The sequence below is a fragment of the Argentina silus genome (assembly GCF_951799395.1).
Source record: "Argentina silus genome assembly, chromosome: 12".
Taxonomy (NCBI): domain Eukaryota; kingdom Metazoa; phylum Chordata; class Actinopteri; order Argentiniformes; family Argentinidae; genus Argentina; species Argentina silus.
The window spans coordinates 8,323,211-8,340,053 of record NC_139666.1 but is presented as its reverse complement, the minus strand read 5'-3'; the positions used below and the strand labels follow the sequence as shown (position 1 = coordinate 8,340,053).

At 44.9% G+C, this 16,843-nt stretch overlaps 1 protein-coding gene across 3 annotated transcripts in view; it reads right to left on the bottom strand.

Annotated features, from left to right (window-relative positions):
- Positions 1-14,768, bottom strand: part of LOC310813424 (R3H domain-containing protein 1-like) — a 45,918-nt gene extending 31,150 nt beyond the window's left edge. For all 3 annotated transcript variants that reach the window (XM_083682425.1, XM_083682427.1, XM_083682426.1), the window contains exon 1: positions 14,673-14,768. The gene's annotated coding sequence lies outside the window, so the exon portion shown is untranslated. The remainder of the gene's footprint in view (positions 1-14,672) is intronic.
- Between the last annotated feature and the right edge of the window lie 2,075 nt (positions 14,769-16,843).

The following is a 16,843-nucleotide window of genomic DNA, read 5'->3' as shown; positions in this document are numbered from 1 at the left end:
CACACGCACACACTCACCTGCAACATTATAGCCTGCATTATTTCCATTGGTCAGGGGTTTAGTTTCCATAGTACCAGAGGCTGCATTGGTTGTGAAAGTTGCTGCTCGGAGAAAGGTCCCCGAGACAGCTCCCCTCTCTCTTCCCTTCGCTCTCTCTCTCTCTCTCTCTTTCTTTCTTTCCTTCTTTCTTTCTCTCTCTCTCACTCACTCTCCCTCTCTTTCAGGCGCTCTCTTACACTCTGTCTCTCTGCGGCGCGAGCTCGCTCTGTCTGAGCCCTAAGTGCCAGAGCCCATGGTTGAGACTCTCGCTCTTGAAGCCTCGGAGACAGCGCCAAATCAACGGCTAGGCTGTGTGATGTCAGCGCCGGGCTCAGCCAGTCAGGATGCGCGGCTGGGCTCGCGGCGCGTCACAGGCTAAATTGAGCTCTTCATTAGCGATACAGCCGAGGCTGGGGGCGTTGAGAGGAGCCATGGGAGGTTTACCTACCTCAACCCCCCCCCCCCTCCTTCCCAACCTCCCCCCAAAAAATCTCACCACACCCTGAGTATGTGTGGGAGTGTTTGTGTGTGTGTGTGTGTGGGGGGGGGGTGAGGGAGGAGGAAGAGGAGGGGTGGGGGGTATATGTTGGGCCACTGACACATACCTCATAGGTTACAATTTACATAAGAGGCAGAGAAAGTGAAGATGAGATTTCTCCCGTCAAGGTTAGTTCGACTAATGAAAATATCTGCACACCTGATATTGTAACTGCAGGTGCAAGCAGAGTCGAACAAACACACAGGAAACTGTGAAGAACATCTTAACCTGTTTAAGTATACCATGTCACTATTCCATACCTAATCACTATGTAAACTAACACCATGTTATGTTAATACAGTAACTACAGTGTTACTACACAAGGTAGGGAGCAACCTATCAGCACACAAGCAAGCCTAGTCAGGGTTTTCAACATGTGAACAACCGAGATTAGCCTCTGAGCAATTAAAACTGACATCACCACTCCCCATACAGGCATCTTCACATGAAAGCTTACAACGTCTTAATTCAGGTGGACCACTGCTACGCTACACAAACAGGCTAATCTAGCCCGAGGAAAAACAAGGGTGGAATATGCAAATTGCGCCTCTCCTAAACAAGTAATTAAAATCTTGGGTATTAAAATAAACAAGCCTTTCTCTCAAGAACTGGCACACAGAGAAATCCACCTCTCTGCCATTGATTGTTGCAGGAGATGTGGTCCTCACAAGCCCCCCGGGCAAACGCCGACACCTCAAGAAAACAATCCACAGACAATTACTGGAGCCCGTGCGGCACCCTGTGCTGTAAACAAAATGTGATTCTCACACCTTCACAATTGCAGTTCCTGGGACTGCTTCCTCCCTCAATAATATATTACAGATCTCTGACAAGCAACCATCAGGAGCCGGTGTGTTCATTAAATTTGTTTACATTATTCTGCAACGACGTGGGGAGTTGAGCACAAAGAGAGATGATGTTTGGCAATAACGCAGCGCTGAATGCCTCGGTAATAAGCAAATGATGAGAAAGTTGGAGACTCAATTGAAGGGGCAAAAAAAAGAAAAAGAGTAAAAAAAAACAAAGCGTTTTTGCAAGCCTCCTCTGAAACCTTATTGTTGCGGGATCGAGCCTTAGATTAAAACCCATCCCTGGGCATCCCTGACGATATCAATATTTGTAGGGCCCTATAATTTCCGCGATGCGGTAAACGTGGACGGAATCACAGAATTCAGACATAAAAACGGAATTAGGCAATATGGAAAATTGTGCTGAAATGATAAGAAAAGAACTTAATTTGCTCCATGGCAATTATAGTTTATGAAGAGTACACAAGACCACACATTTGTGATGCTATTCTACAACACCCCAATAATCGTGGCCCTTGTGTGTGTGTGTGTGTAGCTTAGGGATTCTCAAACTTTTTTGTCTCGCTACCCCAAATTGACTATTTAAATTAATTATTTCGTGTGACCCCAATCACTTGATTGCAGCTATGCCAACACCTAATAATCATGTCCATGTGTATTATAATCACCTAAAGGATGCTCTAATTGATTGGATTTGAACCCCAAAAAACTACTACAGGTGCAACACACAGACAGTTGGTCTTCATACATAATATATAGTCAAAATGTTTGTGTCTTATTCATCAAAATCATAGAGGTTAGTTTGATTTTCTCAGGGGACCCCAGGTTTCAGAGCTGCTGGTGTAGCCAGTTAGAGAACGTTACCTCTTACGTAGGTAAAAAACAACACATTTTTTTAGAACTTGTGAAAGTGAAAAACCGGAGGAATTCAAACTGCTGTAACTTGGTGCTCAGAGCCTGGGAACGCTTGTTTAACGATGCCGCATGTGCCAGATGGGAGTAAACTTTTGTTTATTTTTTTACTGAAAAAAACAAACATAAATCCCAAATCGGGAAAAATAAAACAGATTTTATAGGGCCCTATATTTGATAACTCCTAAAATGACTCAAATTGCACAAGCATGCATCTTCCCTGTGCAGCACAAATAGGAGTATTCTCTGTTTAAATTGGTAAGACTTTAAGACATTAAGTTGACCCCTATACCTGTGTATTAACGCTGTAATTACTCCAGTAACATTGAATTAACACATTGTTAACACATAAATTACATGGTATATGGAGTTGAGCGGTGTGCATCACTAAACCAGCCGAATAAACAGTAGTGTTAATGTTAATACATCGTTAGTCATAATTACAGAGGTACTACACAGGAACAGGGGCAACGTTAACGTGAGCTTGAAAATCACGAGATCTCTTTCTATTGGAGAAGGGGGCTTGTTTTGCGAACGTCACGCGCCGCAGAGGGTGCAAGGTTTCACTGTCACCACCAGACGAACACGTGAAGGTGTGATGGAGGCAGGACGAGGCAGGTGCCGAGAGGTGTCATCACTCCCAAGGTGCTAGGATGGGTCTGCTGGGCCAACCTCTCGCAGGCTGTGGTGAGTGTGCGCGTGTGGGGGCGTGGATGCGTGTACGTGGGCGGGCGCACACACACACACACACACACACACACACCCACCACACACCACACACCACAGCTACCGTCTGGCCAGACAGGTGCCCTCTCAGCATTCCGCACCTCACAGAGCTGACTAGATACGTTATCGAAATACCACTGGAATATATATGCAAGATTAAACCCGGTACACACCCCTGGCGAATAGGGCTGTTACGTTGGTAATTGGGGAATATTCACACATACTAATTAAGTGAATGCAAAGCAAGCTGGGGAGGAAACAAATTCAGATTAGCATAGATTTAAGCAGACTCCCAAGCGTGTCAAGACAACAGCTAGAGCGCAAACCAATGCAAGACACAGGGTTCTCCCAGGGTTTTTCAACAAAGTGCCACTGGATTGCACTACCAAAACCGACTCGCGCTTATTCATGTCAAAATGAGCTGAAAGTACTGAGAAAAAGCTGAAGTCAACTGAGGAACATAATGTTTTCCACGTTAGTTTTTTCGCTTTTAACAATAATGTCGTCGGCGATCCAAGGTAGCTACTCCATCACTACTAAATATCGGTTTCTGAAGCGTTTACTCGTGGCGGAGACAAGTGGACATGGTGGTGCACCGCTGCTCTAACATTCTTTGGGGAGAACCCTGAGACTGATCCTAGTAGTGCAACACCAGTACCATCAATTCACTAGGAACATACATGTAGAGGAGCAGGAGGAACATACATGTAGAGGAGCAGGAGGAACATACATGTAGAGGAGCAGGAGGAACATACATGTAGTGATGTAGGGGTCACATACATGTAGTGATGTAGGGGTCACATACATGGAGCGATGTAGGGGTCACTTAAGGCCTAGAGTAGCATGGTATGTGCTCGGAATGGAAATAAAACCTTTTTAAAAATCCAGCATTTTCTGTGCTCTTAAATTTGATTGTGTGCTCTTAAGATTTTTTCAATTTAAAAGCACAGGGCTGTACTGCAGGGCTCCAATCACTTGGAGGCTGACCGAAGAAAAAATCCTCTACGGCCCCATGCTGGTGACAGCAAGTGGGGGGGCAGAGACTGAGATGGACACCATCTCGCCATCTAATTGCCCTTGTCTGCTCCCCGAAGAAAAGGACCCCACCCCCCCCTCTGTTATTCAATTAGAAAGAACATATGTCACAAGCAACTCTGAATTCGCAAAATTATAACCCTATATAGACCATAAATCAGGGCTAGTGTGTCACCGAACCGCTAATTACAGACACTCTCCAGTGCAGAGACCGTCCTGAGACATGCGAACGTACGTCAAAATAATGAATGGAGGGACTAGACCCGCTCAAACACTGGTTAATCAAGAATCTGAACCAAACGAGGCCACGGAAACGGCTGAACATTGCCACTTCATCGGATGGGTGGCTGATAATGGGCCAGACCCATGTCTTTTTTTGCTGTCTTCTTCAACCATTTCCCAAGACATCTCCACAGACAGATCTGTGTGTTTTTGGAGCCAACCTTTGACCTAGTAGAATGTAAATCTAATAAGAACACACTATGGGGCTGGTTTTCCGGACACAGATTAAGCCGAGGCCTAGACTTAACACCATCTTCAATAGATTCCCAATTGAAAGTGTGATTTAGTCCAGGACGAGACAATCTGTGTTCAGGAAGCCAGACGTAGAAAATCTAGGCTTAAGCAATAGAAACCTAGCGTCTCATAAGCCAACACAACACAATCAATGTTTAAAGACAAAATCAGGAGATTGTTCCATACACACTATAGATACACACTATAGATACACACCATAGATACACACTATAGATACACACTATAGATACACACTATAGATACACACCATAGCAAACAGGCCTAAGAGAGCATTAACAAGGGGCATTCATCAGAATCCTAACAGCTTGAAGCATCAACTACGTATAAAAAGGGTTCATTTCTAAATGGTGCAAGTGGAAAGTTTGGATAAAAAAGGATCTGCCCAAGATTTACAGCATACCACCATATCTGTGAAACATGGTGGAGGGGGTGTTATGGTTTGGGAATGTATAGTTGTCAATAGAACGGGCTAACTTGTCTTAATTGATGATTGTAACTGCTGATGGCAGCAGCAGAATGTATTCTGAAGTGTACAGAAACATCTTATCTGCTTGAGTACAAGAAAATGCCTCAAAATTAATTGGATGGCACTTCATCATACAGCAAGTCAATGACACAAAACATACTGCCATAGCAACTAGGGAGTTTTTCAGGGTCAAAAAGTGACTTTTGGTGTCCCATTACTTTTAGTGCCCTGAAATAGGGGTGTAAAAGTGTTTGTGCAGGGCACTGTACAATACATGTTGATATAACTCAGGGAACAAATCGCAGCCTCAAATAAAAGTTACTTTATAAAAAAATTTTTAACAAAAAAAGATAGCAATGCTTAGGCTGGATAATCGAAAAAATAATATTACGATAACCGGCTGTATCAGTTTTATTGCATAGCCCTACATTCAATGGGCTATTGTCTCTCAGTGATAGATAGGCTACAAGTTATTTGATGGCTGGTTCTGAGACAACATAGCTTGCATTGCTTTGCAGTGATTTACAATGAGAGAGCATGCCTTGTGCCAGCCCAACCAGAGTGTGATGCCAAACGTAGGGTTTCATGTCCATTTGTAGAATGTAAAATGTGTTGCGTTTCCATTACAGTGCTCCTCACACAGAGATAAAAAGATACCAAAAAATAAAACAGATACAGCCATTTTTCATTGCACCCTCACAGTGGAAACCCAATCAAAAACAGCACAGGGGACCCTTTTAAGAAACAAGATAAAAAAAATCATTCTTCAATTGATTTCAATCCAAATCACACAAGGGGGTGGGGGGGGAGGAGTGGGTCTTTGAAAACATCAAGCAATATATCAAGTATGACTTCTGGAATGAGCCGTTCTAAACTAAACTATAAATGCACTTTAAGCGACTTGGCAGTTGGCGGTTGGCAGCCAGAACGTGCTGGCTCAGCTCAGGGAAAGCGAGAGAAAACTGGAGAGGCAGATCTAACCGCGCAGGTTTGTCACACACCTACTTTTCCCTCTGTCTGCTTTCTGAGATTTTGAGATTGAGCCATTAACAGATGGTAGCCTCACAAAAAGCTATGAAATCAAAAACAGCCTTAATTTGACTCCTTCCAAAACATTTAATGAGGACCGAGGCCACCCGCCAACTACACCTAGTACTGCCTCTGTAATTGCCTGTTGTCTGGTCCATCCCGCCTACACAATGGATGGATACTGCATAAGATATGACGGTGGTGGTGGTGGTGGTTTGGGTTTGTTGGCTTATGGAGGGAGGGAAGTAATAGCTGGCTACATTGGGGCGTTAGAGACCCCTAATCTCCCTCATAAAAAAAAAGCCGGGACCCCAAACTCTCCCGCTAAGACAGAACGACAAGAACTTTCAATATTAATCGGCTAACACCTGCGGGGGTCTTCTCTTCCCGCCCCCGGTTTCAGGCACGGCACTCGGATTTATGAGTATCAATTTCCACATGTTTGGCAAAGACAGTTTCCCCGGGAAAAGGCGGAGAGAAGGGTGCCTGAATAACTGAATGCTGAGCAGCACACCCCCAATAAACTCGACAGCCACCACATTCTGTAAATCACTGCGCACTTTCCCTCCCCTGCCGTAACAAAGGAAATCAAAGTGGCCCCGTCACTCATGAGAAGTGAAGAGAAGTGAAACAAAAAATCATCCGTCAAATAATTATAGCTTGTCCTACAATTTCACAGAGCTGTTGTCTTTCTCTTTCACATGCAAAAAAAAAAAAAAAAGAAAGAAAGAAAAAATCCTCAGCATTCAGCTTGGAAACACCTGGCACGGGGCTTGTGAGACAACACTTCCAAAGCGCTCGACCAATGCATTTGCATAATAAAGAAAGCATAATGGCAGCGCTTACTAATTAAGCCTCGAATGGCAATTTGCTCTCAGAAAAAGGAGAAACAATTGGGGAGAGAGATAGAGAGAGAAGTGACAAATGCGTTTATTTTACATTTTTCCCCAAGGACAATGATTTCTGCACATTCTCAGAGAGAGAGAGAGACAGAGAGAGAGACATAGAGAGACAGAGAGAGAGAGATAGAGAAAAGTCCTAATGAGATCCCTTGGGGTGTGTAGGGAGAGCCTTCTCCTGTGTGCGGTAAGGAACGTGACAGAGCTCCTGTGGTCATGGTTCCATCCTCATTAGGGGAGAGGTAGGATCCCATGGCTGCACAGACACTCTGGGTTCTGCATGTCACTGAGCGGTGACACCGTTCCTCTACACTGTGACACACTCGTGCCGAGACAGAGGACAGGTGGGAGGGGGGGGGTTGGAAGAAACAAAGGTGGTGGGGGGTGAGGGGTGGTGGTGGTAGTGGGGAGGGGAGGGGGGGGGGGGGCAGTGGGGGCAAGCACGTAATGCATTCCGACAACAGAATGTTAGCTTGCGTTCGATTTCGGTCCGCTTGAGCCCCCCCCCCCCTGCCCCCCCCGCCACCAAGAACAATATTGGTCCAAACACTTTGCTATCGGTCGGGTCAATTTGCCACCGCACAAACATTGGGACCCTGCAACAATGACAGAGAACATCCCCTTAAAAAGAAAAAGTCATGGCAAAAGTCATTAAACGATGACATATGCGCTAGACAGAACACAGGTCTGTGGCAAACTCTTGATGCTCAAATAGCGACCTCTGGTACACTATATCTATTGATCTGAAGATCACTCTCCCCCCTGAGCTTTTTATAGGACATCGTGTTCCTTAGCAACCGTTACATCCGTGTGTGGTTTTTTTTTGTGGTTTTTTTTTTTCCACCGACAGAGCAAAGCCCTAAAATGAATATGCGACTCCAGACGCTGTCCCCAGACTTCATAAACAAACACAGCATATTAATGCAGGAGGCGACAGGTCACCACTCACATTTATTGATTCCCAGGTTGCCTCCTCTGTGCGACGCACGCAGACACAGACACACACACACACACACACACACACAGACAGACACAGACAGACACACACACACACACAGACAGACAGACTGGCATCTTGAAACACACACCAGGCCTGTTTGGTGTAGCATCATCCTCCACAGTGGCTTAAGGTGATAGTCTCTCCATGTAAAATCCCCCCACCCCAACCCCCCCACCCACCCAAGACATTGACCTTTCAGCACACAGGTAGGCTAAACAGAGCAGGCTCGGGTATCCGCTCAGGAGAAAGGGCAACATTGTTTGTAGAGGGATATTAAACCCCCATAAGGACCGCCATTTCTCCCTCCCATCACAATCTGCACATTTTCTGCAAGGAGAAATTGCTAGGGGAGAAGAAACTAATTAGAAACACATGGGAGAGAACCGTAGCAATTAGAGAGGAGCTCATCAGCTGTGAACCTCTACCTGCAACAACGGCTCCACGGTGCATAGCACAGATGACAGGGTGAGCTCTCGGCACAACTGCTACTCTCTCCCCCCCCTCTCTCTCTCTCCCTCTCTCCATCACCGGTGCACGGTGAAAAATATGCAGGAATAGGGCGGAACATTTCTGTGGGGGGCCCGGGAGAGAGGATAGCGGGGGTTTCGCCTGCACATATTCTAATTAGGTCAACCCTCGTCCTACTGGTCGACCTCTACCTTGATTTGACAGAACCTGGTAGACCCCCTGCCTGGTTGGCAGACTGCAGAGATAGGGGGGACGGGGGGGAGGGGGGGGATGGGGGGACGGGTGGAATCATTCAAGCACAAGCGAAGGACAGACAGCAAAACAAAAATACAACACCGTCTGGAGAGAGCATAGTTTAAAGGGTTCCACCCTGGCATTCAGTACACCTTTATCTCATTCTTGTGAGAGGTGGAAACTTCTGCTTTCAGATCTCTCTTCCGTGCGAGCAACAGAAAAGAAGAACCGCTTCACTTTGTCCAAGTGATGCCCTCGTACGCTGAGGAAGAGGCATGATATCTGCCCCCGGCCCTCGCAAGTTATTCCTTAATATTGTGGAAATTTAATTGGCTCTGTGACCCTTTTCTGATGACGGATGACTCGGGATTCAGGGAGCATTCACAAGACATGAAAGACGGATGGGGCTGAGGGTGTAATGGTTTTAAAGCCCTCGGTTGGGTCTCACACTGCAGAGGTGCGTAGATAAAACTGCCGTCTGTCGGAAAGGAAGATCCTGCAACAAATCTCGATTGTCAGATACTTCGCGATTGGGGATGGGAAAGGCAGGAGTTGTAACGGATGTCACATGAATAAAGGTAGCGGTAAACCAGGGGTACAGTCCTTTTTAACTTGCATAAGGCATTAAGAATTCAGCAATCTGCGGTTACATTTCCATAGCAAAAATAAGAGGGGGGGGGGGGGGGGGATGAGAGAGAGAGAGAGAAAATAAAAGGCACAGAGAGATGAAAAAGCAAAATGTCTGTGTTGGAGCATTGGTGGGGAGCCTTGATTGGAGCAGCAATCAGATGACAGAGGGAAGGTTTTGCGCGTTATTATGAATTTACAAACGATCATCAACTCATGATGAAAGGAGGGTAAATCAGCACCTGCAACATGACAGGGCTGCTTTGAGACAATGAGCATGGAGATCATTCAATGGCTGTCGTCTTTCAGGTCATGTGATGTGTGAAAGGAAGGGGGGAAAAAAGGGGGGGGGGAAGGACAGAGAGAGAGAAAAAAAAAAAAAAAAAAAAAATGGTACAAGGACTATAATATAAACATGGCGATAATCAAAGTGTGCGTGCAGGTAGGGTACAACTCGTTCCATTTCTCTATCCTTGGGGTATGTATAGCTCTCTGCAATGCAGCAGCACCCCCAGGATCAAACACTTCGAGAGAGAGAGAGAGAGAGAGAGAGAGAGAGAGAGAGAGAGAGAGAGAGAGAGGGAGAGAGAGAGAGAGGGGGAGAGAGAGAGAGAGAGAGAGAGGGACCGTGTGCCAACTCAAACTGACCCAGAAAAAAACAGCGTGGAGCTCGCTCACGAGTCGCTACACCATCATTTCCACAAACCACATCAACACCCTATAGGCTACATATGACGCTATGCCATTTGTATGATTAATGAACGGGCGCAAATTAGAAAATATTCAGATTTAGATATTCCGAGCCTCTAGCGCCCGATGATGATGGAGCTTGGCCGGCTGGGTGCCATCCATCAGATCCCTATCGCTGGGAGATGGGAGGGTGATCCGCCTGGACTGGAGCCCTGGCTGGTAGCTCCATCCTCCATCCTCCCCATCGCAGGGGGAATTCTCATTTACCTGTCTTGTAAGCACCCCTGTGATTCCCACAGAACATCAGGGAAACCAAAGGGCAGCTCCCAAACACATCACTCTAGCCTAGCAGGCCTGGCTGAGCCTTCCTGTTGCAGGTAAACTGCTCCATTCATCACCGCAGCACGCTCAGCTGCTCTGCAACAACACTTATTCGCGCTTTTCAAAACATGATGATTAGAAAACTGTAAAATTAATGGTAGTGGCTAAAAATCCAATAACCCTAAAATGTGTGTGTGCAACTTGTGAAGGTCCACTATGGCGATAGGAGGGTACGTCATTTTGGCCCTATACTGTGTGTGTGTGTGTGTGTGTGTGTGTGTGTGTGTAAAAACACTGTAATAACAAGCTCAACACTAAACTGCTTTGCTTTTAAATTACTCATGCACCGCATTGCATAATTTCAAATACAATTCTGCTCTTTATTTTTCTAATGACTGCAGAGCTCTTGCTTGATCGGCCCATAAGGAGTGATTTGATGGTGACAGAGAGAATGAAAAAACAGGGTCCGCTTCTGTTGGATAAAATAAGACAAATCCCACCCACAATCTCACAGACCAGTGGCTGGCTTCAGTTGTGCCACTGAAAGTGGGAGAACAAGTGGTGTTTATCGATTAATCGATTACCTTTTTTAAAATAACTTTGGAAGCCAGCGATTGACTGATTAATCGAATAATCAAACCCATCCCCGGTTGTTGCTATAGTAATTACAGAGTAACTAAACAGGAATAGGGGGGAACTCAATTTAAAGTAGGCTAATTGAGAAGAGAACGAAAATATGATGTCAAACGTGAGCCCGACAAAATTGAAGTTTATATCATAAAACAAGGAGCGAGTGCATCCTAGGTGTGTGTGTCTTGCTTTTGTGTGTGTGTGTGTCTTGCTTGTGTGTGTGTGTTCGAAGCAAGCGGCAGGAGGAGGGGATGTTATTGCTGTGTTCGCAAACACGAGCAGGGTCCGTTACTCAGGTGAGTGCCTCCTGGGGGTAGATGGAGACGGACGTTTCTTTCGCCGTACCCAGGAGCTCATGCATCACCTCAGCACCATTAATATCCCCCTGACAGATACAGGCCAGGGAGAAGGAGACCATTGCCGAACAATACTGGGGCTGAGATTAGCAGTAATGCCATTAGACAGCCTGGAAAACCTGGGCTGGAGGGACATCTCTGGTGCGAGGAGAAACGGGGGTGGGGCATTTGATGCAGGGGAGGCTGACAGAGGTAGAAATCAGAGGACGGGCTCATTATAAACGCATGGGACGAAGAACGAAGAACATGCACGCATTACAATTAACTTGTCCTCCGATTTCTACCTCCACTGGATGTCAGCCTATTTCTCCCCTTCACTGTTTTTTTCCCCCCCCCTGGCAGATGATAATGTTTTCTCTGTCAGCGATAAGGGCCACCTCTGGCCGTTCCACACGCAGCGCTGCGCTCGCTTATAGCCCAGCTTCAGCTGCCACCGGACTGGGCGATCGCACTTGTTTGAACACCTTGTCTTGGTGGAGTGCTTTGCAAATTGGCTTAATGCCCCTTCAGTAAACGGGTGTCCTGACGGATTAGTGTGTGGGGCCTAACCCTTAAGAGACAGCGAGCCACAGTTCAGCACACCGACAGTGTCACTGAAAACGTACACATGTAGCCATTACTAACCACTCAAAACCAACAGGTACCTTCAACGTGGTAGTGCCGGCTGGGCAGCCCTGAGGGAAACTAAGCCAATAATGTGATTTTGAAATTTAGGCCGTCTAATGCAGTTTCTGGGCTGCTGTCACTGAAGTTTCCAAGATGAGCAGGATCTTCCCCAGGTGATCAACTATTTATTGCTTTGCGAACATGCGCTGATATCCATCATGTGAGATATCAGTCAGCGAGGCACAGACAAGGGACCAGTTTCTTTGCCAACAACCTTAGTTTCACTAAGTGAATTTCTGCAAGAAGAAAATTTGACGGGGGGGGGGGGGGGGGGGGGGAAACAGGAAAAAAACTAAGGCTTGGTGGTATACCGGCTTTTCTTTTTTTTTTTTTTTTAATTGTACCGGTTTGGATCGACGCTGTGATAGGGATTTTAACTATACCTTCAATACCGGTTTTGATCCTCTCCTTGTAACACGTGCAGATTGTGTGCAGCCAACAGTTTTATTCATAAGTTAAATATGAAATACACAACACACTATGACTATGCAAATGTTATCATCTCTCATCTGTAAAACAGCTTTTCATACATAGTGAAATAGCAGAGAATAGCTGACATGATTTGACGTGATTCGGAGCTATGGGCTTTAACAACGCACCCTATGCATTACAGAATAAAGCGTGCAATTTTCGTCATGACAGGAGTCAGGATTTTAGGTTATAGTGGGATTGACACTGAATAGGAAAATGGGCATTCCAGGACAGGAGGGGAAAAAAATGTCTTCTCATGCCCTCCTCTACTCTGAATGGTTAACAGACTTCATGGCTATGGTGTGACAGAGACAGGCAGCCTAGGCCTACTGCACTGTGCATAGGCCTATCACAAATGTGACTGTCTGAATGCTCCCAATGACAGCTCAAAGAGGTATTTCATACAGGCTTAGGCATATCCCCGTATCTTTGGTGGTAGGCTAATGTTTTGACGTGAACTATGAATTGAGTAGAGATAATGCATATTCATAAAACATATTTCGAATTATTATTAAGAAGCAAAAAAATACTGTTCAATACCGTACACATTTTGGAAAATACTGCGATATGACACGAGATATGAGACTGTTTCATAAGGGACAACCTTATTGTTGTAAAGTTAACACCTGTATGACAGCCTAAAGAGACAAGCAAAGTCCTGTAACATTAGAAAAATACAGGCCTGCTTGGTTACATTTAGAACATGAACCAAACACATCTCAATGTGTGGACATACCAACACACTTCCAAGAGAGAAACATTCAAGTAAATTATACAAATAAAACAAAACAAAAAAATAGAATTGCAACACTAGGTAAAATAACTCAACTGAGCATCATAACTTTGCCTAACAGTCCCACAAACCGCAATTCCACGCATCATTCATGGGAGGAGATTCGCCAGTCACAATTGCTTGCAGGAAAAAGTCAGTCAAAGATCATAATCATCCGAGTGTGATGTCAAGCTTAATTTCTCATGACATGGTTTGAATTGGCCAAAGGACTCAGTCAGCAGCACCATCCAAAATAGTGGAAATATCTACTGAACAGCACAGACACGATAGCCCACAGTCTACACTTAAAGCTGTGAAACTGGATGAATACCTCGAATTGTTTCTCTCAATCATGAGGGATCTGCAATGATATAAACAGCATGGCGACGCTGCGTACACATTTTACTGCTGGAAATGTCAACAATGAAAATCAATCCACAAGTCTGAAATGTCCTCAAACATACACCTTCGATTTCGCTGTCACTTAGTTAGCTACCAGCATAGCCACGGTGGTTGAGCTGCTGGCTAGCCCGTGCTAGACAATAGTTTGGGGCATTTCTTTCAAAGAAAGTAGTAGCGACTTAACCAGGTAACAGTCTCGACTATGTAGCAGTGGCTAGTTGGTACAGCAAGCAAACCCGGTTAAAGCCATTGTAGAAACACTAAGGTTAGCAAAGCTGGCTAGCTAATGACTGTTTCAGAGAGATCATATAACATTAGCCAGTCTTGCTATCGTCGCTAGCATAAAGAGATACTAGGCTAAACATCTCTTTTAGCTCTGGGTAAGATTATGGCAGGCCTCACATGGTCAGACTCAAGACTTCCCAGCTAGCTAACATATCGCTAGCTAGCTATATGACAAAAGTAGCTAGCTAGGTAGCTGGCTAAGTTTCCGAATGCAATGCAAACTTGAAACTGTCAATCAATGTGGGTCCACACGTGCTTACCAAAAGCTTGCCAGTCAGGAAGACTAATGGGTTTTCATTCGGCTGGTTATCTGACTAATCTAACGATTGGCTATAATTAGCGAGTATTAAGCTAACGTTAGGCCTTAGCTAGCTTCGTCAACATTGCCGTGCTTGCAGCTGTCATTAGCTACTTTGGGGTCAAACTAATTACTGGAACGTAAAACGCACCACGGACTGTTCCATGTTAATAACTACAATGCACAAACCGGCTTATAAATGTTGCTTTCAATTATTCATTTATGATCATAAACCGCGAATAGAAATAAATACAATTCATGAGAGCGCAACATTTGTTGAATTGTCTCCCGTTCCATGGACTGTAATGTTCCATGCCTCTCCAGCGACTAGACTGACCCGCTACTTTGATTAGCACGCTAGCCGCTAGCAATGCTAACTTCGTTGCGCAAATCATGTTCAGATATTAGTATTCCCAACAAAATAACAATTGTCACATTTATAAACCATTAATTTGTCCTTACCAGTTGTGTTAGGTTGTGTTTTGATTTATTGATCTGCGGTGGCTATATTTATTTTTCTATTTCCAGTCAGAATCGGCAACATGAGAGCTAGCGAGGGGGAGGCAGAGCGTCTGCGACTGACTGACAGATAGGGCGGAGACTGGCAGAGAGAACCATAATGAGCGACACCTGGTCTTGTCCAATCGCTTACCTAGAAAGCTACAAAGGTGTGAAATTTCGGTAAACTTTTAATTAGTGATGCAAAAAAAGCTACGTTACGCTTATAACAATGACTTGTTGCTAATAGTTTATTATAAAACACCAACATGAGTCTTTGTCAGGTCAACTTCTAATGGTATAATTGTCAGAACACTGGTGTGTGTGTGTGTGTGTGTGTGTGTGTGTGTGTGTGTGTGTGTGTGTGTGTGTGTGTGTGTGTGTGTGTGTGTGTGTGTGTGTGTGTGTTTTCTTTAAACATAAGGTCTTGCTTTTACTGACAAAAATGTCATATGCTTTGCATCCACATAACACAATCTAGAAAGAGAGTATTTTGACAGGACAGCTGGCAAGCATTTGGACAATTTGAAATAAGGAGTGTTTGCCCATTGTCTATTGTAATGTCACATTCTCATTTATTTTTATAGCCATTCCTCATTTTCCCCTGCAAAAATGTCAGGAGATGGTGCTTCAAATGTTGACACTTTGAAAACTTTCTACATTTGCTCTCGCCAGGGCTGTCTAGAGAGGCCTGCAGATAAAAAAAGATCTGTAACAAGTTTCTTCAAAGTTATAGTTATTAGCTTAGCTCAGCCCAGCTGAATCCCCTGTGGTTAAAGGTGCTGAGGGCTGAGGGCTGAAGTCTGCCCAGGGACAGAGCACAGAGTCGGTGGATTTGAAATCAATGCCCTGGGATGCAACAACTGCAGCTCTGGTCAGGTAGGGTCAGGTCAGTCAATTGAGAGTGAGCAACATGGGACACAAGAGCCTGAGTTCCATGGGGCCTCCCTGGAGTCAGTAAAGATCAGGATATCTAAAACAAGGCGAGCGCTATCGATCTGAGCCCTCGGACACTGTCCTCACAGCCACTCTCTAATCCTCACTGAATCTACTCTTAGAAAAAAAAAAATGCTAGTTAGTACCAAAAAAGGTTCTTCATTTGTTCCTGTAGGGGAAACCTTTGAAGAGATCAATGATTCTATAAATACTGAAGATCACCAGCATTCATGTACAAAACCATTGGAGCCATTGGAGTCTTTCATTGGCTCAGTACACTCTTCCCCCTGTAGGGGAACCCTTTGAAGAACCTGTTTGGTTCCATGTAGAACCCTTTTGGGTTCCATTTAGAACCACTGTGGAACACATGAATGCTGGTGATCTTTAGTATTTATAGAATAAACAAAAGTACAATATACAAATTACCCAGCTTTGGAACACCACTCATTGCTCTCCCTGACCTGTTTTAACCTGAAAAGGTCTTCCTTGCCCCAAACAGTTGCCCTACACAATGCAATACATAAACAAGTGAACTTTGAAGAACCTTGTGATGTGCTGATGATGCTCATATTCAATCCACCAGCCCTTCTCTCTCTCTCTCTCTCTATCATTTTACATATCTCTCCCTCTCTCCCTCTCTCTTTCTCTCTCTCTCTGATATTACCTCTCTCTCTCTCATCTCTCTTTGCCTTTTCTGTCTCTCTCCCTGTCCCTCTCTCCCTCTCTCTCTCTCTCTCTCTTTCTCTCTCTCTCATATATCTTTGTCTGTCAACATTACATCTCCCTGTCCCCTGTCTGATTCATTTCTGCTGGAATTGCTTGTAAAACTCAATGGCGTCAATGCAGCAGAGAATATATTAGCCATAGTTCAGGTAAATCACAGCTCTCCCTGAGCCCCTTAACTGATTGATACTTCTGAGAGGCCAGTTACTGACGTGCATACTCCTGTGAAGAGATGGGTGATCTGGTGCCCTGTTATTTTTACGTAATGCATGTGTGGGAGGTTAGCGTCGATCATGAGGAGGCCCATGGCCCATGGAGTTCTGTTTTCAGCTGTGGGGCTGTGTAGGCAGACACCTTCCAAATGGAATCTGGCTCACTTTCAGTGTAAGGGGAGTATTCAAATTGAATTTATGCATAAACTCAAATGAACTCATAACCAAAATCGGAAATGGAGGTGGACTTAATTTCTTAAAAAA